The sequence below is a fragment of the Macrobrachium rosenbergii genome, chromosome 31 (assembly GCF_040412425.1).
Source record: "Macrobrachium rosenbergii isolate ZJJX-2024 chromosome 31, ASM4041242v1, whole genome shotgun sequence".
Classification (NCBI taxonomy): domain Eukaryota; kingdom Metazoa; phylum Arthropoda; class Malacostraca; order Decapoda; family Palaemonidae; genus Macrobrachium; species Macrobrachium rosenbergii.
Genome location: NC_089771.1, coordinates 23090384 through 23117482, shown reverse-complemented (window position 1 = coordinate 23117482; position 27099 = coordinate 23090384).

The window sequence follows — 27099 nt, the reverse complement described above, 5'->3', positions numbered from 1 at the left end:
TTTATTTCTGATGCTGCAGTAAGCAAGTCGAATTTTATATCTGATGCTGCAGTAAGCAAGTCGAATTTTATATCTGATGCTGCAGTAAGCAAGTCGAATTTTATATCTGATGCTGCAGTAAGCAAGTCGAATTTTATATCTGATGCTAGTAAGCAAGTCGAATTTTATATCTGATGCTGCAGTAAGCAAGTCGAATTTTATATCTGAGGCTGCAGTAAGCAAGTCGAATTTTATTTCTGATGTTGCAGTAAGCAAGTCGAATTTTATCTCTATGGCTGCAGTAAGAGAGTCGAATTTTATATTTGATGGGTGTAATAAGGAAGTCGAATTTATATCTGAGGCTGCAGCAAGTAAGTCGAATTTTATCTCCTGAGGCTGCACGTAAGCAAGTGGAATTTTATATCTGAGGCTGCAGTAAGCAAGTCGAATTTCATATCTGAGGCTGCAGTAAGCAAGTTGAACTTTTTATATCTGAGGCTGCAGTAAGCAAGTCAAATTTTATATCTGAGACTGCAGTAAGCAATTCGAATTTTATATCTTATATGCCGCAGTAAGCAGGTCGAATTTTATATCTTATATGCTGCAGTAAGCAAGTCGAATTTTATATCTGATGCTGCAGTAAGGAAGTCGAATTTTATTTCTGATGCTGCAGTAAGAAAGTCGAATTTTATATCTGATGCTGCAGTAAGCAAGTCGGATCTTATTTCTGGGGCAGCAGTAAAACAAGTCAGTAATTTTAATCTGACTGCTAAAACGAATTTTATTTATGATTTTACATTATAATAGTTCATTATTTCATAATAAAAAATAAAAAAAAAAAACACAAATATTAAAACTGACGAATTTTGGGGGGAACCTCATTAAAATCCCTCCACTTAAAAAACCGAACGAAACAGTATTAAACAGGAACAAATATCAAGGTAAACTTACTTCACACAAATCAAGAGAGAGATTTTCTCATAACTCCAACCCACTTTGAAGTTGCACCTTCAATTTCTGAGGCTGACAGTCAAATCATCCGTCTGAGACACTCGAGATCAAGACAGCCTGCGCCGACGACTCCAGAGCGAATGAGGGATCCGCTTTACCTGAAGTCCCCTTGTTCGGTCCTCCCATTGATTAGGAAAATGTCAGGTCTTAAACGAAGCTGTAAATTCGTTTTGGCGGGTTCAGTCACGATCTGGAAATATAAAGATAAAAATAGAAATAGAGATAAAAATAAAAATGAAAATAAGTTACTGTTATGGTCGTTACTTGAAACTCAATAGGACTCAGGAATTTGGCAAGCTAGATGACTTCTACAAACGATTTAACGTTCCTCTTCGAGCATGAAGAGAAAACTATTTTTTGTAATGTATGTATATATATACATATACATATATATATATATATATATATATATATATATATATATATATATTGTATAAATATGTATAATATATCTGTAATTATTAATCATTTTATTACTGATAAATTTAAATCCACTGTTTCTTATGATAACATTTGTACATCCAGACACATTAATATATAAGATACTGCGCAGTCCTATTATCAGCTTGGCGTATTGCATACTGTCAGCAGGTGAAGCATATAACAAAATAACACATAAATAATACATTAAACAACATGAAACACATAACACACGGAGCAGAAACGTATGATAAACAAAGAGCAAAGGTCGGCTGCTGCCTTTATCCATTTTTCACGTCTCCATAAATCATGAGCATTGCACAACGGCTCATTTCCTGCAGAGAGCTTCCACTCTTTTCCCGGCGTAAATATTTCAGCCAATAGAGGGCAGCACTCAGCATTTTCCTCATAAATTGGGAATAAAATTTCTCTCGCTGCTGAGCGCACCATGCCACAGCTAGGTAGTGCGTCTGAGTTTCTCTAGCTAGGGTGATAATTTTCTCTCTTGTCGCTATCTGAATTTGATAAAAATAGAAGGAAAATGAGTTAACAACGTTCTCTCTCTCTCTCTCTCTCTCTCTCTCTCTATATATATATATATATATATATATATATATATATATATATATATATATATATATATATATATATATATATATCACATTATGGTACTGAAAGCGTCTTCCATCAAAAAGGACTAATTTTAGTCTACAATTTCATAACAAGTGATGGATATTAAGACAACCTGATGAAAAGGACATCAGAATGGATATTTTAAAAATTTATCATCACAAGTGCTACGGAAATCTTTCATAATACCCCATCAAATAAAATCAGTAACAGATGTTGGACAAACTAAGGAATTACAAGAGTCACTACAAGGGGCGATATTACTTTTGACCGTTAAATAAGGTACCAATATGAATAATTAGTTGGATGGTATTGTTAGCTGTTCGGGGAGGTACAGAAGTACCTTTGTGTGTGTGTGTGTGTGTGTGTGAATGTATGTGTTTGTGTATGTGCTGGTGTATGTGTGTGTGTGTGAGAGAGAGAGAGAGAGAGAGAGAGAGAGAGAGAGAGAGAGAGGTTTATCTGGGTGTCAATACTGGAAATGTCCTCAATATTCAGAGGGCGGCTTATTCTCGAATCCCCTTCGGCAGGACAAATACATTTATGCTATATATATCTTTAGGTCTGAGCCAACCCTGGGGCTCTGGTCAAAGAAATCGGATTAAAGGATAAGGCAGGGAAAAGAAACCCATTTCATGTTTATTCTTCTTCTCGGAATATGTTACAGGAAAAGGTATCTTGAGGATCGATTTTGTAAATTTAGCTTAATTTCTTTCCTGTTTTTCCTGTCCTTTATTCTGTTATTACCTGTCCTCAGTAATGCTATTTAGAGGATCTAACATTGTCATAAAGAAAATTTTGAACAGACAGATTTAGAGAAAATTAGGTTTGTATGGCGAAATCAATGAAGTAAAGAGGTCAGCTGTGATTAAGGCAACTTTTGAAAATTTAAATATAAAAACCTTGGAAATATGAGGAATTATATCACCTAAAGATTCTAATTTAATGAGAATTGTCATGTTTATTCAAATTTCCTATGTCAAATTTGTTGACTATTTTATATTTTATTTAGCAGTACACTCATTTCTTGTTAAGTACTATCATATATGAAAAAATAATTCACTGATTTCTAAAGAAAACAAAATCGAATTGTATCGTGTAATATTAGGTCGTTATACTAAAACAACTTAAAATATGGTGCCAATATGATAAATGCAATATAAATTAAACAATATATATTAATCCAAATCAACTGTAGACTGATGAAACTCATGAGTTTTACTGAGCTGTTATTTAATTAGGTTTCAGTTCATTTACCATGCAATAAATCTATCTCTATTTTTAACATCGCTTTCATCCACATATGGCATTCGATGAAAAGAAGCTTAGAAGATTAGTTAGTGAGGACCATTTGTCTTATTCAGTGGAAATGAGCGTAGATAAAAATATTCCTCCTACATACTCTCTCCTCTGAATCGTATTCAGTGTTTGAACAATCGCCATGGAAACGTCTGTTATCTCTCTCTCTCTCTCTCTCTCTCTCTCTCTCTCTCTCTCTCTCTTCTTTCCTTTGTAAAGGAACATAATAAAAACACACAGTGATTTGTTATATGATGTCATTTTATTATCAACTGTTATAGAAATTCTTAAACATTAGTTATTTGTGAAGATTTGTTTTCTCAATGGATTATATTCTCAATGGATTATATTCGGATATACAGTATATACATATATATATACATATATATATATATATATATATATATATATATATTGATATATATATATATATATATATATATATATATATATATATATATATATATATATATATATATATATATATATATATATATATAATACACTTATTCCATGACTGCAAACATGAATGAGCTTATAAAACACTAAGAGAATATATAATATATATCCTTACAGAATAAAAATAAATTCAACTTCCTAACTGAGACACAAACAAAAAACTGTATTTAATCCTGAATTCTCATCATTATATTTTTCTCCACTCCATTCCCTTTTAAGAATAATTTTACTTTTCCTTAGCCTTAATCATATTCCCCAAGCGCTTGCATTCAAATATATTCGGCAACAGGAGTTTCATAAAAGCGATACAGATGATTATTTGCAAGCTTTGCCTCCACATATTGAATCTTTGGGAAGCAATAAGAGCCTTGCTGAGGGCACCTTCACTGTGTATAAGAACTTTATTCTTTATTTTGTTTTTGTAATATTCTTTTCTTTAATATTTTGTTGGTAAGGGAATATTTATGCTATTAAGTGAAACGGGTTTCCATCTTTGATCTGTTATTATTATTATTATTATTATTATTATTATTATTATTATTATTATTATTATTATTATTATTATTATTATTATTATTATATTATTAAACTGTGAATGTTCCAACCGGGACATCACAAATTGCATCCGTAAGAGCATTGATAAATGGTATCAGCAGGAACCTCGCCCCGCCGCCCTTGAAAACGTCATAGAAGCATCATAGAAGGGAACATCTGCCCTATGGACCCGTAGAAAATGTTAAATTAATTATTTACTACAAAAATAAAAACACTTAGCAGCCTGATTATGAAGAACAACCCGGCCCCCTCGGTGCAGGCCCCTCTGAAGAGAACCAATGTGGTCTACCGGTACAAATGTTTCAGGAGCAAGAGCCCGTGCCAGCACAACGCTGGCTTAATCTTGTACAACAACAAGCCCATTCTAAACACAACGAACCCACCCCGTCTTGACAATAGGCCGAAGATACGACTTCAAAAACGTTGGTTCTTTAAGGAAACCTCTACAGAGAAATTCTGAAACTCTACGGATATGACACTCCATGTTTAACTTTCACCCCGTGAGCCAGAATGAAAAGTGACTACAATTTTTCAAAACTATTGCCTTTCTCCTTATCCAGATTATGTACATCGGCCAGCTCTTAGCATATATCAACCTTGAAGAGAAGAGAATAGTGAGAGGAATGGAAAAGACCTTGAATAAAATCAGTTCCATTGATGCTGCCATTTTTTGCTAACAGAACATATTATTATTATTGTTATTTTAATAACCATCTTGTCTCTAATGTCTTGGTGGTAAGAAAATATTTGTGCTATTAAATGAAACGAGTTTCCATCTTTTATTTATTATTATTATTATTATTATTATTATTATTATTATTATTATTATTATTATTATTATTATTATTATTATTCAACCACACCCTCAATGTGTGTCCTTACCCAGAATTTTTGAAGAGAGATTGAAACAGAAGTGAGAAAATATGAAAAAGTCAGCATCAAAGAAGTCAAAAAAACAAAGTGAAAGATTGCCTACAAAAAATTGTGAAAGAGAAAATTCTATATATATAAAAACTGTATATATATATATATATATATATATATATATATATATATATATATATATATATATATATATATATATATATATATGTGTGTGTGTGTGTACATAAAATGTGTGTGTATGCATATATACATTGAGCGTGTGTGTGTGTACATAAAATGTGTGTGTTGACATATCTTATAACTTTCCTCTTGAAAATTAGAAATAAAAAAGAAAGCAGATTCTCAAAGAGATAACAAAGACCCCTCTTAACGAACTTAGAAAGTTCTGTTAGGGAAAGAAGGAGGAGAAGGATCCCATTACACGCCTCGTAACCTCCTTCGTTATTTTTCTCATTAGTCTCCTTAGGATATGTCAGTTTAAGGATCCGAGATGCTGCAGGACTTCCGTTACCTTCGTTCCAGCATGAAAAGATTTCAGGATACTTTTAGAAAGATGGGAATGTTCGTCTAAGTTTCCGTGAATTTATTGGTTCCTCAGGAGGGGGAGGGGTTTGTAATATTAATTAGGTTTTAATACTGTTATGTCTATATTCGTGTTTAAATTATCTTAAGTCTTCATTTTAGATTAATTTTTACGTCAGTTATCTGACTTTTGTTTCTTGGATTTTCATGTTAAATTTCATATTTTTCATATTTAACAAACTTTTATGTGCTAAATTCAACAAATATCTGGTTCGTTTTAACAAGTTATAACTTCCAGTTATATTTTAACTTTAAAAGGCTCCTCGTGTTTGCATATTTTTGTTAAATTTCATATTTTTCATATTTAACAAATTTTATGGATTTTTCAGGTTTTAAATTTCAGGTATTTTTCTTTAAATATTTAACTAAACTTGTTTATTTTATAAATTTCATAATTCAACAAACTTTATGTGCTAAATATTTGGTTCGTTTTAACAAGTTATAACTTCCAGGTATATTTTAACTTTAAAAGGCTTAGTTACAACTAATAGCTCCTCGTGTTTGTCATATTTTATTCTCTAATCATTCTTCCGTGAAAGAATTTTTAGCCACTCATGAAATTAATACATTGATATCAAATGTATCCTTATTGCCTGAACTGATTATTATATATTCGAGGAAAAAAATTTCCCCACAGGTAAACTGACAAAAGCAGATTCATACAATCTCTTTCTTTGAACCTGAAGCACAAAGCCACTCTTTCCCTTTGAAGTACTTAGACAAGTCTTTGATATTATTTTACTTTTTCCATATAAAAACAGTGTATCATCAGTCTACCTTGTCGTAAATTTCTACCTTACAAAGTTTTTCCACTTAAAAGTTTCCTTTTTTCTTTATTGTATTATTTTCCATCAATTATTTACGTAACGCCGTCCAGTCACTTTTCGTGGTAGGTAGTTAAGATTCGAATATTTAAATAAAATAAGATAACTGATAAATTATACATTTTACAAGATCAGCAGCGGCCGTCACTGAGACATGAAATAATTAATAATCTTTACAGAAAATAAAAAGGAAATTTTAATGAGCTAGATTAGACGTCTAGTCCTGCTTATCGAATAAATGTCACTAATGATACATTAGATAAAATATAGACACCCTTAAAAGATTTGTGAAGCACAAAGCCTCTCTTACCCTTTGAAGTACTAAGACAACATGTTTTGTTGATGATATTATTTTAATTTTCCTGTATAAAAACAGTACATCAGTCTACCTTGTATATTTTCCAACAATTATTTCTGCAAAGCCGTCCACTTTTGTGTTAGGTAGTAATATTTGAATTATTTAAATAAAATAAGATAACTAATCATTATACATTTTACAAGATCAACAGCAGCCGTCACTTACAGAAAATAAAGAGGAAATTTGAATGAGCTAAGACTGAATGATACTGAAAATAACAGTGAAAATAATATAAAAAAATCGTGTGAAAAATTTGAGTCATGTTGGTGGCGCCTGATCCTAACAGCAACTCATAAACTAGAGGAACCCCAAAAGTTCCTGCTTTCTAGGCGGGAAATTTGCCTCTAATAACATCACTAACTCCTCCTACTACTATGTTCAGGGATATCGTTGCCGAATATCACTACCAATCTAAAAGCCTAACCGTCATTATTGTCAAATATAATTCGTATCTGTATAAAGATCCACTGTCATGAAGTCTTAAATTCTATATAAAATATATTAAGATAGAGTTGGCATAATGAAGTGTTCCTAAACCGCAAATTATTCGGGATTTTTCTTTATAGAAGTTACCAGTTTTGGAATTTTGGCGGGAAGCATGGAGAATAATCGGCAAATAACTATATTAACCTTTGTGAAAAATAGGGTTATAAAATATAATTTTCTTTTTTACTCACATTTAATCTAATTTTCTTTGATTTTCAATAGCTATCTTGAGAGAAGAACAACAATTTACGATAAAAAAACAACGTTTTCGTAAGAGTTCGAGTTCCCTGAATGGCTACGGCGGAGAAGTAGCGTCTGTAATAACAGAAAACGGCTAGTTGGCAGCTTATCTATTAAGAAATATGGCGAACATTTCGTATGGAAGCTGAGATCATATACCATTTTACTTACAATGGTTTAATATCTTTAATGGCTACTTCTTTGTAAGAACAGATTCCCATAATATTCAAATATATTAAAAAACAACTGTTTCATTTTTACATAAGCGACATCTGGAACATCATCATCGCGGAAACGAGAACGGGAAGTCTTATGCCCCGCCCATTCGTGAATACGGCTGGAGACGTTATCTGTTATAGAAAACAAATACACTAAAGTTGTTTGTACACGATGTTAAAGTTGTTTTGCATACGATCCTACAGAGTGCATTTACGTGACTGCCCAACACCGTGCAAGAACAGCAACAACAACACGTTGTTTGGCGGTGTTGTGTTGTGACGTAATTTGTGGGCGGAGCCTAATCCTTCCACGGACCCGTGGTTCTTCCTCACTCGGTCATTCACCCTCCAGCAGTCTAGGTGAAAATACCGCAGACTTCAGAATGGAACCATTCAATATAGGCCTTTAAAGGCTAAAATATAAACAGCAACGCATAAGCTAGAGGAACCCCACGAAGTTCCTTTGCTTTCTAGGCTCGAGATTTGCTTCTGATGACCGTCAGCTGTCTTTAAATGCTTGTAATCTGTTTTTACATGATAATTTGTAAGGTATTATCAGTGCTTTTTGATATATTACTTACATAACAATCAGTAAGGCTCCTTCATTCCCACATTGATTCAATAATTTAGCCATTCCATTCCATATATGTCTGGATTTTAAATTATGTTAGTTTTTTCTTTAAATTTAACCAGCTTCTCTCTCTCTCTCTCTCTCTCTCTCTCTCTCTCTCTCTCTCTCTCTCTCTTTGGGCTTTGAAATATGTTAATTTCCTCGTTATATCTACCTAGCTTCTCTCTCTCTCTCTCTCTCTCTCTCTCTCTCTCTCTCTCTCTCTCTCTAAGGACTGAGAAATTTGATGTTCATTTTCCTTTATATCTACCTAGCTTCCACCCCATCTCTCTCTCTGGGCTTTGAAATATGTTAATGTTATATCTCTCTCTCTCTCTCTCTCTCTCTCTCTCTCTCTCTCTCTCTCTCTCTCTCAGGACTGAGAAATATGATAATTTTTCCTTTAAATTTACCTAGTTTCTTTTCCACCCCACCCCCCCTCTCTCTCTCTCTCTCTCTCTCTCTCTCTCTCTCTCTCTCTCTCTCTCTCTCTGTAGATTTCAAAATAGGCTATTTATTTTATTCTTTAAATAAATTAGCTTCTCTCTCTCTCTCTCTCTCTCTCTCTCTCTCTCTCTCTCTCTCTCTCTCTCTCTCTCTCTCTCTCTCCAATTTTATTTTATTTTTTTCACTTCAGGATACTGACCGAGCTATGGCTGTCTCGATCGTAAATTATCTTCATAAAACTTGAAAATGTCGGCCGTAAAAATTCTCTGCCATAAAAGATATTTCGGGAACTATAACACGAAGACTGGAGACTTATGGATGCCAAGCCATAACCACTTACTCCAGAAAAATATGGAGTCTGTGGCTGTGTTTGTGTGTGTGTGTGTGTGTCAAACTAAATACATTGAATTTTAAATGATAAATGATTAGTTTTTCGACATTTTTTACTGTTGTTTTGCTTTCCATTAATTGAATTTAATAAGACAAACGGATTAATTAATCGAAAAAATATAGTCTTTGCATTTGTGTCAAACTAAAGATACTGAATTTTAAATGATAAATGATTAGTTTTTATGAAATGTTTATATTGTTTTCTTTCCATTACTTGAATTTACAGGCAAAAAAATCGGTTGTTTTGTAAGTTGGAAACATGAAAATTATTGTATGTTAACTTTGTTTTATCAATTCCTACTTATCTTCCTCCTTATCCGAAATACAAAAGATAAGCCGATTAATTAAGGATAACTTAGACATATGAAAGTTGATATTATGTTGCCTTTTCATGAAATCTGAATAATGTCATAATTTTAAGCCTTAAGCACTAATATTAATACAAAATTACGTTTTAGACCTTCCATGGCATATCCTATGTAAACGACTGTATTTGTGTGTGTGTTTGTGTGTTTCTCATGTGAAGTATGCGGATATTGCTAATTTCACTGAGTTACAGGTATTTTACAAAGGAAATTGCTACTAGCTTTACGAGCTTTGATCAGACTAATATTTGCACTAAATCTACAATATTATTATTATTTATTATTATTATTATTATTATTATTATTATTATTATTATTATTATTATTATTATTATTATTATTATATAAACCCTATTTCAAGTTTCCAAAGAACATGGCCATTGAGAGAAATTATACAAAAATTTCAGGTTTCTAAAATAATAATAAGCATGGCTTTCATTTTTGAATTATTAAATTACAGGCTAAACACACCCTCGATTGAGGTTTCTCAAAATGAAATTTGAAAGGTTAGGCTCCGATTGATGTCAAGGTAATCACATGATTCTTTTCCTTAGTTTTCACAGCTTTTTAGTGAGTTACATATCGAGAGGAAAGCTAGAAGTATATTTAATTATCAACAAACCTAACACTGCAATGGCCTTAAAAAGATAAGAATTGGCACTTCATATGAGAACGTACGATAAAGGTGAACCCTTCATACAGTTATACTGGATATAGCACACTTTATCTAGTTAACAAAAAACTGTTTGATGTTATAATTCCGCTTTCCATTACAGAACGTTTGCTTTCGAAATGTCAGCGTCATACGCTTTTATTCAGTGAACAGAAAAAAAGGCTCAACATGACACTTGTTCCATAGACACTTTGCTCTGTTAACAAAATTGTCACACTCGTTTCAATATGCACCTTTTCGACCCTAATCCTCGATACAAAAGCATTCAGAATACAATGCGTCCCTTTATTTTATTTTATCGCTTTGTTTATTTGTTTATATCTGTATAGAGTACTCTTCGTTTGTTTGCATGTCTCTCCATGTGTTTTGCATGCGCGTGAATCATAGATTATGTCTTTCTGTATGTCTCTATGTAATTCCTATGTATGTGAATTTATAGATTAAAAATACGTAAAAAAAGGAACAAAATATATTTGACAATGAGCCACCTCCCCGTTTTCCATTTTTGTAAGCAATCAAAAATACAGTAACGTAGAAAGCTCCTTATAATAAAAAAAAAAATAGGACCCTCTTTAAATTCTATGTCATTCTCTTATTACATTGGCATCGCTTCTCTATTTCCTTTCTTCCAAAAAAATTAAATTAAAAAAAACTCCATCGTTCTATTTTGCACCCGTCACACTAAGCCTCTTATCGCTCAGAGCCCTTCAGACCCCGAGGCCTTTGATATGTTTCATGAATTTGTCATTTACCTACCTATTTCACTTCCTCTTCGTGAAGGTAGAATATTATTTTTTATCAACTGGTTGCAGTGAAACCTGGTTTTAGGAACCATTTTCATGTTTCATATTAGTAGGACACATAGTAAATATGGGATTAATACAGTTCAAAATATCGAAGTTGAAAGTATTATTAACCAGAACTCATTCTATGGAATTAACATAAGATTTCAATACATGTATTCTCACAGGGAAATATTTTTGCCCTCAATAATGCATATACATGCAAGCGAGCATTAATATATTTCTGCCCCATGGGTTTGGGAGAGAGAGAGAGAGAGAGAGAGAGAGAGAGAAAGAGAGAGAGAGAGAGGGTGGGGGGATATATAACAGTTTGATTAATACGGAAGAGAGTTGTTAGTATATTACGTTGACATGAAGCAAGTGTAAAAATTTATTTCACTGCATTTGTTACTGAAACTTTCAGAATATGAAGGTCAAAATATATATATATATATATATATATATATATATATATATATATATATATATATATATATATATATATATACATATATATATAGTGTGTGTGTGTCTGTAAATATGCATACATATATGTGTATGTATAAAATATATATATATATATATATATATATATATATATATATATATATATATATATATATATTCATATATATGTATATGTATTTATATATAAATATATATACATATATATTATATCCATACTCAGGAATCTCAAGGTCAACTTACAGACAAATACACACAAGTACACACACATACGCACACACTAAAACAAAAACAGGATAATTCATCAACCCCTCTTACAGAAAAAAAAACGACCTTCCCCATTCAACAGCAAAGCAAAACGAAAGCATTTTCCTTTCCTCCCATTAAGAGAGGGTGGCTATCTTTGGCTACAAAAGCACTTGCTTGCTTTCCCAGGCGGATTACTCACGGATGAGAGAGAACAATAAAACGGTCGAGAGCTGTTGTTTTTGCTGTTGCTTTTGCTTTTGCTTTTCCAGGCATTCAGACCGAGCGTTTGACATCCTTTTCGGAACGATTAGCTATTCCTTTAAGCTGCAAAGCTGACGTGCCAATTCCTTTCGGTGCCATATTATTGTTTAGTCTGCCAATGTTTGAATGTTCCACCGAATTGCATATAACATTTCAATCCGTATTCATCCGCGTTCAATGACTAAACAGGAAAGGAATCTAATCAAGCAAGAGAAAATGAGACGAAACTGGAATGGCAGATATAAGAAGGTATTGGAATTCCGTAAACATGGAATTCCGTAAACAGAGTAGAATTTTAAACCGTTCATTTAAAGAGGTAAAGATACGTCTTGATCGTTGCGATTATCGCTCAACGATGATTGTTCACGGGTTAACGATGATCGTTCATGGATTAACGATGATCGTTCACGGATTAACGATGATCGTTCACGGGTTAACGATGATCGTTCACGGATTAACGATAATCGTTCAGGGATTAACGATGGTCGTTCACGGATTAACGATGATTTTTCACGGATTAACGATGATCATTTACGGATTAACGATGATCGTTTACGGATTAACGATGATCGTTTACGGATTAACGATGGTTGTTCACGGATTAACGATGATCGTTTACGGATTAACGATGATCGTTCACGGATTAACGATGATCGTTCACGGATTAACGATGATTGTTCACGGATTAACGTTGATCGTTTACTGATTAACGATGATTGTTCACGGATTAACGTTGATCGTTTACTGATTAACGATGATCGTTCACGGATTAACGATGGTTGTTCACGGATTAACGATGATCGTTTACGGATTAACGATGATCGTTCACGGATTAACGGTGATTGTTCACGGATTAACGATGATCGTTCATGGATTAACGATAATCGTCAAACGATTTTTAGAACACTAATTAGCTTGTTTTTTAATTGGGCTGTCTTGCTTCGAACGACTTGCCGTCAGTCGTTCAAAGCAAAACAGCCCACTTAAAAAACAAGCAAAGTAGCGCTCTAAAAATCGTTTGACGATCATCGTTGAGCGATAATCGCACCGAGCAAAGCCTACCTTAAGCACGGTTTTATTTAATATCCTTACGGTAGAAACGGTACATATATTCTAACAACAAATTCAGGTAATATTTTCTCGCGAGTAACCGCAGGTACTGCCTTTTAAATAACGAAAGGATATAACTAATGACAATTACAATTCATTGTAATATGTCAGTTATTGCAGAGGATATAGTCGAGAGCATGTTTAATTTTTATTCGTTTCCTTTATGTAAATGGAAAATAATACAACGATGCCCATGGAAATTCACAAGGGTTGGAATAGAGAGGAATGTCGTTCTAAAGAAATTAATTGCCTTTAAATGGTAATTTCCCAAATCTCTTAATTCTCGATGGACTTTTGGCTTAGCAAGTCTTTTCTGACTTTCAAAACATCAGAATGATTAAATGTTCCTTTGAATTTAGGGCACAACCAGTTTAAAGTAGTTTTTATAAGTTAGTTTTTAACTCTAACAGAAAAATTTAAGGCAATACCTAATGTTATTGAACGATTTCATTTTCATTGATTTTTCACCGAACGACCTTAGAATGAGTACACAGGCCGTAAACACCAAGATAAATCTGAATGAAAATCGGGTTTTACATTTTTCTTATTTTTTTCCTTTACTTCAATTCATTTTTATTTTATTACCATTTTTATTTTGTTATTTTTAGCCTGTTTTTATTTTTGTCTGTTTGTATATATTTTTGGTGGATTTATTTGGTTTTTATTTAATTTATATCTCTTCATATACATACGCACACACGTACACACAAACAAGTCTCGTGTTTACACAGAATTATCATTACCACGCAACGCGTCCCACGTACTCCGCTGATCCAATCCTGCTTATTGCCCGAGAGCGAGGGCAGGAACGCTTACCCATTGTATAATCAGGATAACATGAAATGCCATGATTGTTCAAAGGACGTGGGATACCCCCCTTGGGGCACCAGATGGCTGGTTCGGCTCCGGGTATTTGAGGGGATTGCCTGTGTCGAATGCTCTGCTTGTGAGTCATGGAGGTATTAGACTGGAAGTAGGTCGTGTGTCATGGATGCCGTTTCACACTGGTTGGCTAGTTATGAATGTTGTATATATATGTATATATATATATATATATATATATATATATATATATATATATATATGTGTGTGTGTGTGTGTGTGTAGTTATGAATGTATATATATATATATATATATATATATATATATATATATATATATATATATATATATACATATATATATTTATTTATATATATATATATATATATTTTATATATATATATATATATATATATATATATATTATATATATATATATATATATATATATATATATATATATATATATATATTTATTCTTACAAATAAATAATTCTGGATGAAAGGCAATAAATACACACGCTCTCTCACGCTCACACATACGTTATGTATATATGCGCTCGTGTGTTATATATGTGTGTGTTAAAAGCGACTTCACTTTATTATAAATCTTATCAATACAATCACTCCCACCTTCCTTTTCATCCCATTATGATAAAAATCCTCACAATAACAGATCGGTACAGATTACCACACAAAAGACGAAGAACAATAAGTTCTCAATATGTGTTTTTTTTTATCAATTCGTCTTCTGAAATAAAAAAAAAAAGCGCTTTGTTTCCTGAAAAACATCTCGTAACAAGAGTGTGATTAGCATAAGCGCTTCGAAGCAGGTGGTATTTTCACAGCGAAGTCTTTCAGATGAAAGGTGCTGAATAAAAGGAGAAGGGAGTCTGCTGTTTCTTCATTAAAATAAAGACTAATTTATTTATTTTTTTCATTTATGTGAGCGAGTAAAAAATACTGAATAGAATGATATGAAAAAATCGTAGTTTTGTCTTTTAAATTTCATTGCTTATTTTGAGTAATGAATGATGAATGAGGTATAGAAAGATAAGTTAAAAACCATTATACTTTTTTTTATTTTGATGTTATTCATCATGGAAAGATTTGAATTATTTTTCTCAGAAAATATACTAGGAATAAAACTCACTGATATTAGGTAGTTTGCCCACTCTGCAACAGAGAGAGAGAGAGAGAGAGAGAGAGAGAGAGAGAGAGAGAGAGAGAGAGAGAGAAGTGGAATTCCTCCCGAATGTTTATATAATATATCGGTGGCACATAAACGCACATACACACACTTGTAGCACCTCGCTGTTTACTATAAATCCTATTACTTAAAAATGTAATCATTTTTTTCTTCAATAAAACTATCTTACAGTATATACCACCTACCTACATTCCAAATTTCTTCTCGAGGCGTCCCAGCCATAAAAATGATCAACATTACAGCACTTCTTGAACCCACATGAGACAAGCAATCACAAGCAGACTACCAGGAGTTATAATTTGATTGGGCGGAGGTCTGGTCCCAGCCCAAAACTCCTCGGGATCATGAGAGTACGTGATTTCATTTCTCTGGGCTTTTTCCTTGGACTTTGTGTGTGTGTGTGTGTGTGTGTGTGTCTGTGTGTGTGTGAGGGTTCGAATACTCATTTGGGGCTCAATTTTCACGCTGGGTCTTAAAACTACGAGTGATTAGTGTCTTTCGAGAATTCTTTGTTTGTTGCTGAATTGTATATATAATGAATTCATTTCGTATTCATTTTGTATTAAATTTATGTTTATTGGAATATTGTCCTAGTTAATAAAGTTTAGGCTTGTTCATATTTCATTAAAACAATTTCTTTGTTACAGAACTAAAATTAATACTAATTCAATTTATTTTCTTTGTCTTACATTAAGTCAATCTTTATTTGCTGCAGAATTGTATAATTAACTCAACGATTTTTTCTTTGCCTAATTAGGACAATTCTTTATTTATTGCTGAATTGAAAATTAACAAAACTACTGTCTTCCTTTAATTTATATTAAACTTTTGGCTGTCTTGTTATAATGAGAGAAAAATTTGAAGAAATATCTACTCCAAAGAGATATCTACTTAATTCTCTCTCTCTCTCTCTCTCTCTCTCTCTCTCTCTCTCTCTCTCTCTCTCTCTCTCTCATAACTTCGACCCCAGTAAATTCAAGTCGCCAAGTTAAAATTGTCGAGAGAGTCTCGACCGAGTAACATTTGCATAATTTTAATTATCTTTAGGACAGTTCAACTTCTGGACCACAATCGCCATTTCCCCAGCGGTTCTCCCATTAAGTGTCGATTACTTTCGAGACATCGTCTGATTTAACGGCCTTTTCAGACCTAATGGCTCGGAGACTTCCGAAAGAAGTCACATAAAGCGTGGCTGACTTCTTTTTCCGATTACTTGCAAAAGCATTTCAGTCGAATGTGTTTTATTCCAGCAGGGTTCGCGATGCAGTTTTATTTTTTATTTATTGTTTCTGAGATTTTTTTTATCAGTTCAAGGGATTTATTTGTCCACGTTTTCATTGGTTTCAAACAAAAAACTCGTTCATTTGACTAAAAAAATAAATAACCAAAATCACTGAATCATTTCAGCTTGGTGAAGAAAAAGAAAGCAGTACACAAAAATGAATACCATTCGTCTTAAATTGATTGTTACAGACCTGTTACCTAAAGGAAGTATCCAATGCATATTAGCGGAAATTCTCTCTCTCTCTCTCTCTCTCTCTCTCTCTCTCTCTCTCTCTCTCTCTCTCTTTGGTATAAACACATATTAATTTATGTTTAAAAATTTTAGATATGTAATTATAAAAGCCTTTTAGCAACGTGTTCCTAACCTTTGTTACCTGACCCTGTAAGACAAGGAATGAAGAAAGCTACCGGAATATCTTACCGTACGTGAGGTGAACAAAAAAAAGAGAAAGACAGTTAGGAACTGCAAGAAAACCTGTTAGGGAAACTGAGAATGGATGAAGGGAGAGAGGAGGAAATGAAGAGGGGAGGAAAGGAAGAGAGGAGGACAGGAGGAGAAGAAGACAGGAAGACAGGAAAAGGGGGTCTGGTCTCGCGAGCTGTCTTTTTTTGGGTGTCGTCCACATAATTAGCCCGAGGAATGCCTAGCATCCGTTGACAGAAAAGAAAATATAGAAGTAATTTCTACTTCATCTCTCTCTCTCTTTCTCTCTCTCTCTCTGCATTCTTTTATATTATTCATTTTCAGTAGTGAGACGCCTCTAAAGAAATAATGTCTACCATTTCTTCAGTGTTATCACTTAAATTTTTTTTATTATTTTATATGTAATATATTTTATATTTATATAAGAATATTATATATAAATATTAGTTATATTCATATCTTCCGCTTACGTTTCATCGGAGAAATAACTTTGAAGTAATTGATCATAAAATATTAACTATAAGACAATAAAATAGAATAAAAAAAAATATATATATATATATATATATATATATATATATATATATATATATATATGTATATGTATATATATATATATATATATATATATATATATATATATATATAGATTCTAGGATCTCTAATATTCATGAAAGAATATTCACACTCACAGCAGTGACGTCAGAAGGTCGACGTAAAATGACTGTAAAACATCATTCCTCTTAGTATTTCACCTTTCATTTCCCCGGAACCGATGCTCATTTTCCTCCTTTCAAAGACATATTCATTAACTTTATATCAATTTCCTTGTCCCTCAGACCTCTCCCAACATCTCCCAACATCTCTCAGCATCAGCCAACATCCCTTCTCTCTGATTAACATTGCCCCAGTGCCCTCTTTTATTGCAATATTCTTCGTCTATCCGGTTATCGTCCAAGGCAGGTGATTTATGGCTGCCGTCCACGGGGAGGATATTTGACAGGTAGGATCGCAGTGTTCATTTTCTCATATCGTGTGGGGTCTGGACCTGATAAAATCAGAATTTTTACCCCCTTTTTTTTTCATTTTGCTTCCCTTCTGCTGTAAAGGAGAAATTGGTTTTTTGTTGATGGGGTAGTGTTCGTAAGTGATTTAGCTATGTGAAAATGAATCGTTGTTATTATAATAAAAATGATCTTTACAGATTCGGTATTATATATATTTATATATATATATATATATATATATATATATATATATATATATATATATATATATATATATATATATATATATATATAATATATATAGTTATATACTATATATATATATATATATATATATATATATATATATATATATATATATATATATATATATATATATATATATACATATATATATACATATATATATGTAAATATATATATTTCTGAAGCCTATTTTGAAAATAAAATAATTATCAATGATATTTCGTATGGCTTCGGCTAACAGAACATCACGTTGTTATATCGAATTACTTACACCTAATTTAAGCTTAAAATAAACTAAATATAAGTTCCACCATTCCCAGCATCTGAAACAACGAATAAGCAGTTTTTACAGAGGAATAAGCAATCGAACTTTGTTATATATAAGACAGAAAATTTTTAAACATATAAATTACATGTAAACTTCTTTTTTCAGTATTTTAATCTTTCTAAGGAATTGCTTTCCACGCATTTAAAGTCGCTTCTATCATCTAAATCAGCTTTTTACTTTTTTTATTTATTCAAGATGGGAAACTCTCTTCCCTCTGATTTCTGCCAATAACAAATGTTCTTCTGACAATTTAAACCTCATTATCAACATTGAAAGCAAAGAAAAGGAAATTATTAAAAAATATATATAAAAAAAGCTTATTCTCCAACTCAGAGCAACACTCGAAATAACTTTGGAAAAGTTTGATAATGGTCCATTAATCATCACTCTTCTCCTTCTTCTTCTTCTTCTTCTTCTTCTTCTTCTTCTTCTTCTTCTTCTTCCTCGAGAATCTCGGTCCTTAACTTTAAAGCATGAGTAAAGACTCGGCTGCAATTTGTCTCTATTCATCTCTCTCCCTCTCTCTCTCTCTCTCTCTCTCTCTCTCTCTCTCTCTCTCTCTCTCTCTCTCTCTCTCAACTTCTGGGGGAATTTCTGGTCCGCTTCAATTATCCATTTCCGAGGGAAAAGTATTTAAAAGTTTTATTCATCAGTCATCGTTCAACAAAATTACATTTGGGGATTTTCTTTTTACAAGGAATTCGAGAAAAGGTCGGGGATATCTTGGAGTGAACGAATTGAGTTGAAATTATCTTTATGGTGTCTGAGCGTAAGCGCGAGAATTTGTTTATACATAACACTGTTTATAATTGACGAGGCGTATATTGTAGTGATACCTTTGGGAATTGAAGTGCAAATAAATTTCTTCATATATATATATATATATATATATATATATATAGAGATATATATATATATATAGATATATATATATATATATATACTCTATATACAGTATATATATATATAATACATAATATATATATATATATATATATATATATATATATATATATATATATATATATATATATATATATAATATATATATATATGTGTGTGTGTGTGTGTATATATATACACTGCGTTCTTTCTTTCATTATTAAGCATCTGACATCCACAAATAAAATAAATACCGAATTCTCGCATAAAATTCATACAGGTATTTTCCTACCATTCATTCCAAACCGTATATAAAAGCCAAGTTAATATAAAAACTGAAATGTTTTATGAATTTGATAACACAGAAAAAAAATATTATAGACGACAGGATTCTTTTTCAGAACACACGCTCTTTCCTCGAATACAAACGCAATACGTTAGCCGACTTATATATATGGTTTCGATACAATAATGAAGAAGAACTTCATCCGCTCTCATGCAGAGAAACTGAGAAACATAAAAGCTTCTCAGAATTACCAGACGTCCTTCTGCAGTTTCCTTCCACAAAACCAGAAAATGAATTTCGTTTCCTCCGTGACAACCTCAGAATCCATCCCTGCTGGGAGGGAATGTAATTCCTGGAGACTACAGGTTTCAAACAGTCCAATTTTCTCGTTGCTTGCTCAAGAACAAGATTTTCCGTGGGTAGGAAGTTTCATTTAGCCTCGTATTTATTAATTAAAGGTAGTAAATCATTGGTATTTTATTATTATTATTTATCATTATTTCAACAGATGAAACCTATACACATGGAACCAGCATACAGGGGCCACTGACTTGAAATTCAAGCTTCCAAAGAATGTTGGTTTCAGCCCCCCCACCGCAGACCCCACACTGCAACAGTAACTAATCATGATACAGAGCCAGTGATACTTCATCGCCCTGGGGGAGACGCGAACCCACGACATCTGCGTGGCATGCCACGACACTAACCACTATACCAGCGGAGGATAAACATGAATTTTTTCCATTTCATTTCTGTTGAAATATATATATCCTAGACCTACCTTGCATTTAGAACCTCAGAAGTTCAAGCAAAGAACCAATGCATCAATACCCCAAAGGAATTCACCTTGTACTTTAATAATCTATTTATCATTTTACATATTTATCTAATAATATGTTAGTTTATATTTTTTTCTAATAAATGATCTCTTTTTCTGTATTTCATATCTTTTGTAATTTGTTTCAAATGAACACCATATTCTTTGGATAATTAAATTTCGGTCAATAATCCCTTTTGTAGGCTTGTTCCGTATGAATAGGGGTTATTTTATGAATAATAATAATAATAATAATAATAATAATAATAATAATAATAATAAAAATAACAGAGAAATACTAAGTGAGTAAATCTCGTTCCAGTATATGTTCATATCAGCACTACTCTGATGAATGAATAATAATAATAATAATAATAATAATAATAATAATAACAATAATAATAATAATAATAATAATAATAATAATAATATAACTTAAACAGAGAAATACTGAGAGTAAATCACGTTTCAGTATATGCTCATATCAACACTACCCCTTAATAAACCACCATTTAACCAAATTAAACAAAACATACTTTAGCTGAATACTGAAACAGTAATGGTATATTTAAAATCAATGAAGGCTGAATCTAATGAGAACTATTTCAGATTTTTTTTTTTTGGCAACTTTAACGATGCATTGAAGCATCGCTTTGGAAAAGTCATTTTGGTCCACCATCTGCAAAACACTTCAGACTGCTTTTATCACTCCCTGAATTGGAAATCAACAATTCTCAGACCACAAACAAATGAGAGAGAGAGAGAGAGAGAGAGAGAGAGAGAGAGAGAGAGAGAGAGAGAGAGAGAGAGAGAGCTTTCCTTTTCATTTACTCTTTGTTCACAAAAATGTTATTCTAATTTTTTTCATTACTGTAAAATTTAATTTATATACTTTCTTTTGGATTATACTTGAAGATAAGTCTGATGGCAATACGCATGCGTGTGTGTGTGTGTGTGTGCATAAGTATATGCGTGTGTGTGTGATGAGGTATTTAAAAAAAAACTGTTTTTGCATTGCTGCAATTGTCACTATTTAAATCAATATCAACTACATCTACATGCATTGTAACTTTTACAATAATGAGTCATTATAAATTAACAGGACAGAGTCATTACTAATTAACAGTAATGAGTCATTATAAATTCACAGAAAAAAAGCAGCTGACGAGCTCTTTTTAGAATATCTTTACAGAGATTTAAAAAATAAAACACTAATTTATCAAATGAGGTAATAACTCCTTTGATACCTGACAGGCATTTCTATAAGAGTCGAAATATGATAAGCCCCTTCTCAACAGCTGATCCTTTCCCAAGAAGATCCCCTGGATAAAAGGAACAGGAGAAAGAAACCATATGTTGTTTTCGCAGTTCAGTTCCTTAAAAACAATTAAAAATTAATTGTTTTAATTTTTTGTTTTAGTTCTTTATTGTGTCCAAGAACAAATGAGGGATAGGAAAGAGAAAGGATAATGAGTTTTTTCTATCGTTATTCCTTACATCTTTTGAATTAAGGATTGATATTGATATTCGTGGGAAAAAACTATTATTATCATTGAGGATTAATTTATTGAAAAGAGTTGTGAATTGTCTTCTTCATAAGAAAGGTTCTTTCAAAGATTTTAATGATTTTGTAGAGTTTACAGGTTACTTAAACAAGCAAGATTCGTTGTGGAGAGAGAGAGAGAGAGAGAGAGAGAGAGAGAGAGAGAGAGAGAGAGAGAACGAAGAATAATGGGTTTTCTATCGTACTGAACTTTATTTACAAAAACTTAATTGAAATTTCATTTATTTTTCATGTAAGATATACTTACTGGAGAAATATTGCATGATATTAAAGAAAATTTACATTAATAAGGCCAGTTTAAGAATAAAAAAAATGGTGTTCTTTATCAAAACGTATGTTCATGCAAACTCTCACCGTACACATACACACACACACACAACCACACACACCGCAACAATGAACACACACAAGCACACACACATACACACACACACACACACACACACACACATATATATATATATATATATATATATATATATATATATATATATATATATATATATATATATATATATATATATTTATATACATTATATACATATCTATATACATATATATACAAGGATATTATTGAAAATAGACCTAATTTCATTTTTTCAACACAAGGTTTGAAAACACCATTTATTTATCTGAGAGTAAACAATTAAAAAAAAATATCAAAAACACGCAAATAAGTATGAAAAGGAACCTTTCAGTCAATTTTCATTTCATCCAGATGAGTTGTTATAAAAAAATAATAACTTCAGCCTCTTCTCGTCCTAACGTAACGTATCTCGGAAACCGTTCTATTTTCCCCAGATTAGAGAGACGCTTATTAAGGTTTAATCAAGCCCTTTCTCCCTCTTCCTCATCAGGATCCATTACCTTCATCTTTGGTCACTTTGCATGATCAACAAGGTTCTAGTACCTTAGTTCACTGCAATGTCCGTTGCATCTCAGGCAATCAATATGTGGGGTTGTTTAGGGCGAATTAATGGCTGGGATAATTGGTCTTGTGGATAAAAGGTCTTTAATTTTAATGTTGAGACTTTGGCCTTTTAAATTCACTTTTTTGGAGGAAGAAATGAGATGTTTTGGTTATGCAAAATTGTGCGATGGTCAATATTCTTCTTACGGTGCAAAACCGAAGGTTATTCAGCTCAAATATACGACGGGAATAAATTACCTGGTTGATGAAAGGCTTTTAATTATAATACTGGGACTTTGGCCTTTTGCTGATTTCTACTTCTTGCAGAGGAAATTGGATGTTCTGATTATGCAAAATTGTATGATGGTTAATATTTTTGTCCTATGATGCAAAATCTGGATGTCTTATTCTAATCTAGAGGCCCATAGGAAATTAACGATTTATTGTAACTAAAATCAACAAACACGAGATTCATACACTGAAGAGTTCATTGCTTACTCTTTAAATCCTTGACATCTTATTCTAGATTAAAATCCGAGAAGAAATTGATTATTTATCGAAACCAAAATCAACAAACACGAACCTCAGACATTCGAGAGTTCAGTCCAGGACTGAGAGCTCACAGAAAGCTCGCTTCCTTTTAGGCTTTCTTTGAAACTTCCTTTCAAGCTTCCTATTAAGCTTCCTTTTTAAGCTTCCTTTTCAAGCTTCCTTTTAAGTTTCGTTGGCAAGCTTATTTTAAGCTCCATTTCAAGCTTCCTTTTAAGTTTTCTTTTAATATTCCTTTTCAAGCTTCATTTTAAGCTTCCATTCAAGCTTCATTTTAAGCTTCCTTTTAAAACTTCTGTTTCAAGCTTCTTTTTCAAGCTTCGCATTAAGCTTCGTTTTAAGCTTCCTTGTCAAGCTTCCTTTCAAACTTCCTTTTAAGCTTCATTTCAAGTCTCCTTTAAAGCTTCCTAACTTCCTTTCAAGCTTCCTTTTAAGCTTCCTTTCAAGCTTCCTATTAATCCTTTTAAGGTTCCTTTCAAGCTTCCTTTTAATCTCCATTTTAAGCTTCCTGTTATGGTTCATTTCAAACTTCCTTTCAGCTTCCTTTTCAAGCGAGCAATCAGGAAAGGGGCAAAACCAAAGCTATAAAAGATGATTGGTGGCACTTTCGCCAGGGGGCAAAGATTCTTCAACGCAATAAAAGTACGTGATTTCATTTCACTGGTCTCTCTTCCCTAGAACCTCATGATGTGAGGTTCGAGAGTCTATTTGAGACTTTTATCTTACAATAGAATAAATAGATTTTGTGTTGGTAGCTTCTATTTAGGAAATATTGTAAGAACTATTCATCTTTTCTTGATTGTCTTATGTGATATTCACCGGGGAATAAAGATTATCCATATAGTACAGTTATAAAGTTAAATATATTTCATACGTTCACACACGAACGGCCAAGCATAAATTAGCCTAACGCCAAAAAATGTATATTTAACAATAATAACAATATGAAATATTAATAACAATAATAACGGCGATACGAGAAAAGAACACGTTATTGATTATTTAACGGTATGTATATCCTAATGATACCTTTAGCTCAATTTAAAAAATGAAAAAACTAATCATAAAAAACAGTTCTGAAAACTAAGTTCCCCGATATCACTAATAACATGTGATTGATTTTCAATATGAAAGCATAAATATAAAACAGGCATACAGTGACTCAAAACTTGAGTATAAACTCATAATAAGGTAATGTTATCTTCCAATGAGCGAAATTTATGGTAACTCCGCCAGTACTGTGGTATCAAGAGCAAGTCAGCTTTAATTTTTCGTTTTCTGTGAGATAATGAAAATTATATATATATATCTCTTTTTACATCGAGGAAGACGACAGAGAAAGTGCATTTTTTCTTAACAATGTAAAATATATTCCTTTTATTAAAATAGATCTAGAATGAGCAGATATGGAGTTAATCTTCCCAAATAAACAGCGAGTATTTTCTTTTCTTACTTACTGCCTTAGTTGGTTTAACACTTCATACATTATATATATATATATATATATATATATATATATATATATATATATATATATATATATATATATATATATATATATATATATATATATATGTATATATATATATATATATATATATATATATATATATATATATATATATATATATATATATATATATATATATATATATATATATATATATATATATATATATATATATATATATATATATATATATATATATATATATATATATATATATATATATATATATATATATATATATATATATATATATATTCATGTACCTACATATATATATATATATATATATATATATATATATATATATATATATATATATATATATATATATATATATATATATATATGTGTGTTTATATATATATATGTATATATATATATGTATAAATATATATATATATATATATATATATATATATATATATATATAAAATGAAACTAACCTTAACATTACTACCATGTAAACAGATATATCCCAATTCCTTTCCAATACTAAAAAATAACCGATTATATAAATAAAATATACCCAATATATATTCCACTTATATCAAAGTTCACAAAAGCCATTTTCTAAACTTTACCATTGTTTTTCCAAACAATTTTTTTTTTAGCAAAACTTCATAAATATGCAAGCAAGCGGAAAGCAAAAGGCAAGATAAAGGAAAAATCCTGCATACATGATAAATGAGAGACACTTCCAAGGGAGGTTTCAGCAACTCTGCTTGCAACAATGTCGGTTGCATAATTCAAGAGTCTTGCCTTTGAAGCGTTGCAGGTGCTGGGAAAAATATTTAGATTTTTTGAAATGGAAAGGAAACTATCACTGACAGAGAGAGAGAGACAGAGACAGAGAGAGAGACAGACAGACAGACAGACAGACAGGCAGAGGTAACAACATATTATGGGGGAGGAAGGCATAATTACTTCAGCAGATGGGGAGAAAGGCATAATTACTTCAGAGAAGAGAGAGAGAGAGAGAGAGAGAGAGAGAGAGAACATATTAGAGGGAGAAAGGCAGAGAGATGACAACACATGTTATGGGGAGAAAGGCATAATTACTTCAGAGAGAGAGAGAGAGAGAGAGAGAGAGAGAGAGAGAGAGAGAGAGAGAGAGAGAGAGAGAGAGAGAGATGACAACATATTATGGGGAGAAAGGCATAATTACTTCAGCAGATGAGAGAGAGAGAGAGAGAGAGAGAGAGAGAGAGAGAGAGAGAGAGAGAGAGAGAGAGAGAGATGACAACATATGGGGAGAAAGGCATAATTACTTCAGCAGAAGAGAGAGAGAGAGAGAGAGAGATGACAACATATTATGGGGAGAAAGGCATAGACTTCAGCAGAAGAGAGAGAGAGAGAGAGAGAGAGAGAGAGAGAGAGAGAGGGAGGTTGAGAGCTAACCACATATTCTGGGAGAAAGACATCATTCATTAATTCAGTAGATAAAGAGTAGACAGAGAGAGAGACAGACAGAGAGAGAGAGAGAGAGGGGGTAGCTAACCACATATTCTGAGACTACAGACATCGTTGATTGAATCAGTAGATAAAAAGTAGAGAGAGAGAGAGAGAGAGAGAGAGAGAGAGAGAGAGAGAGAGGGTTAGCTAACCACAAACTGAGACTACAGACATCACTGATTCAGTAGATAAAAGTAGAGAGAGAGAGAGAGAGAGAGGTAGAGGTAACTACCCAAACATTGCGAAACGAAAAACGCAATTACTTACAATGAAACGCACAGCGTAGAACGCAACAACAAAAATAAAAAAAAAAACCTAGCGACTTACAATGAACGCACACCGAAGTAACGGTGGAATTATGCCAAACTAACTTCAGCGCGCGAAACTTTGACAGTTGCACAAGTTGTGGGCCTTCCTATTTAACTCCTGTTTTATTCATGACGGACGCCGGCGGAACTTTGTTTTGGGGGGAGGTTAGGCTTAGGGCAATAACACGCTTGCATTGGAGGC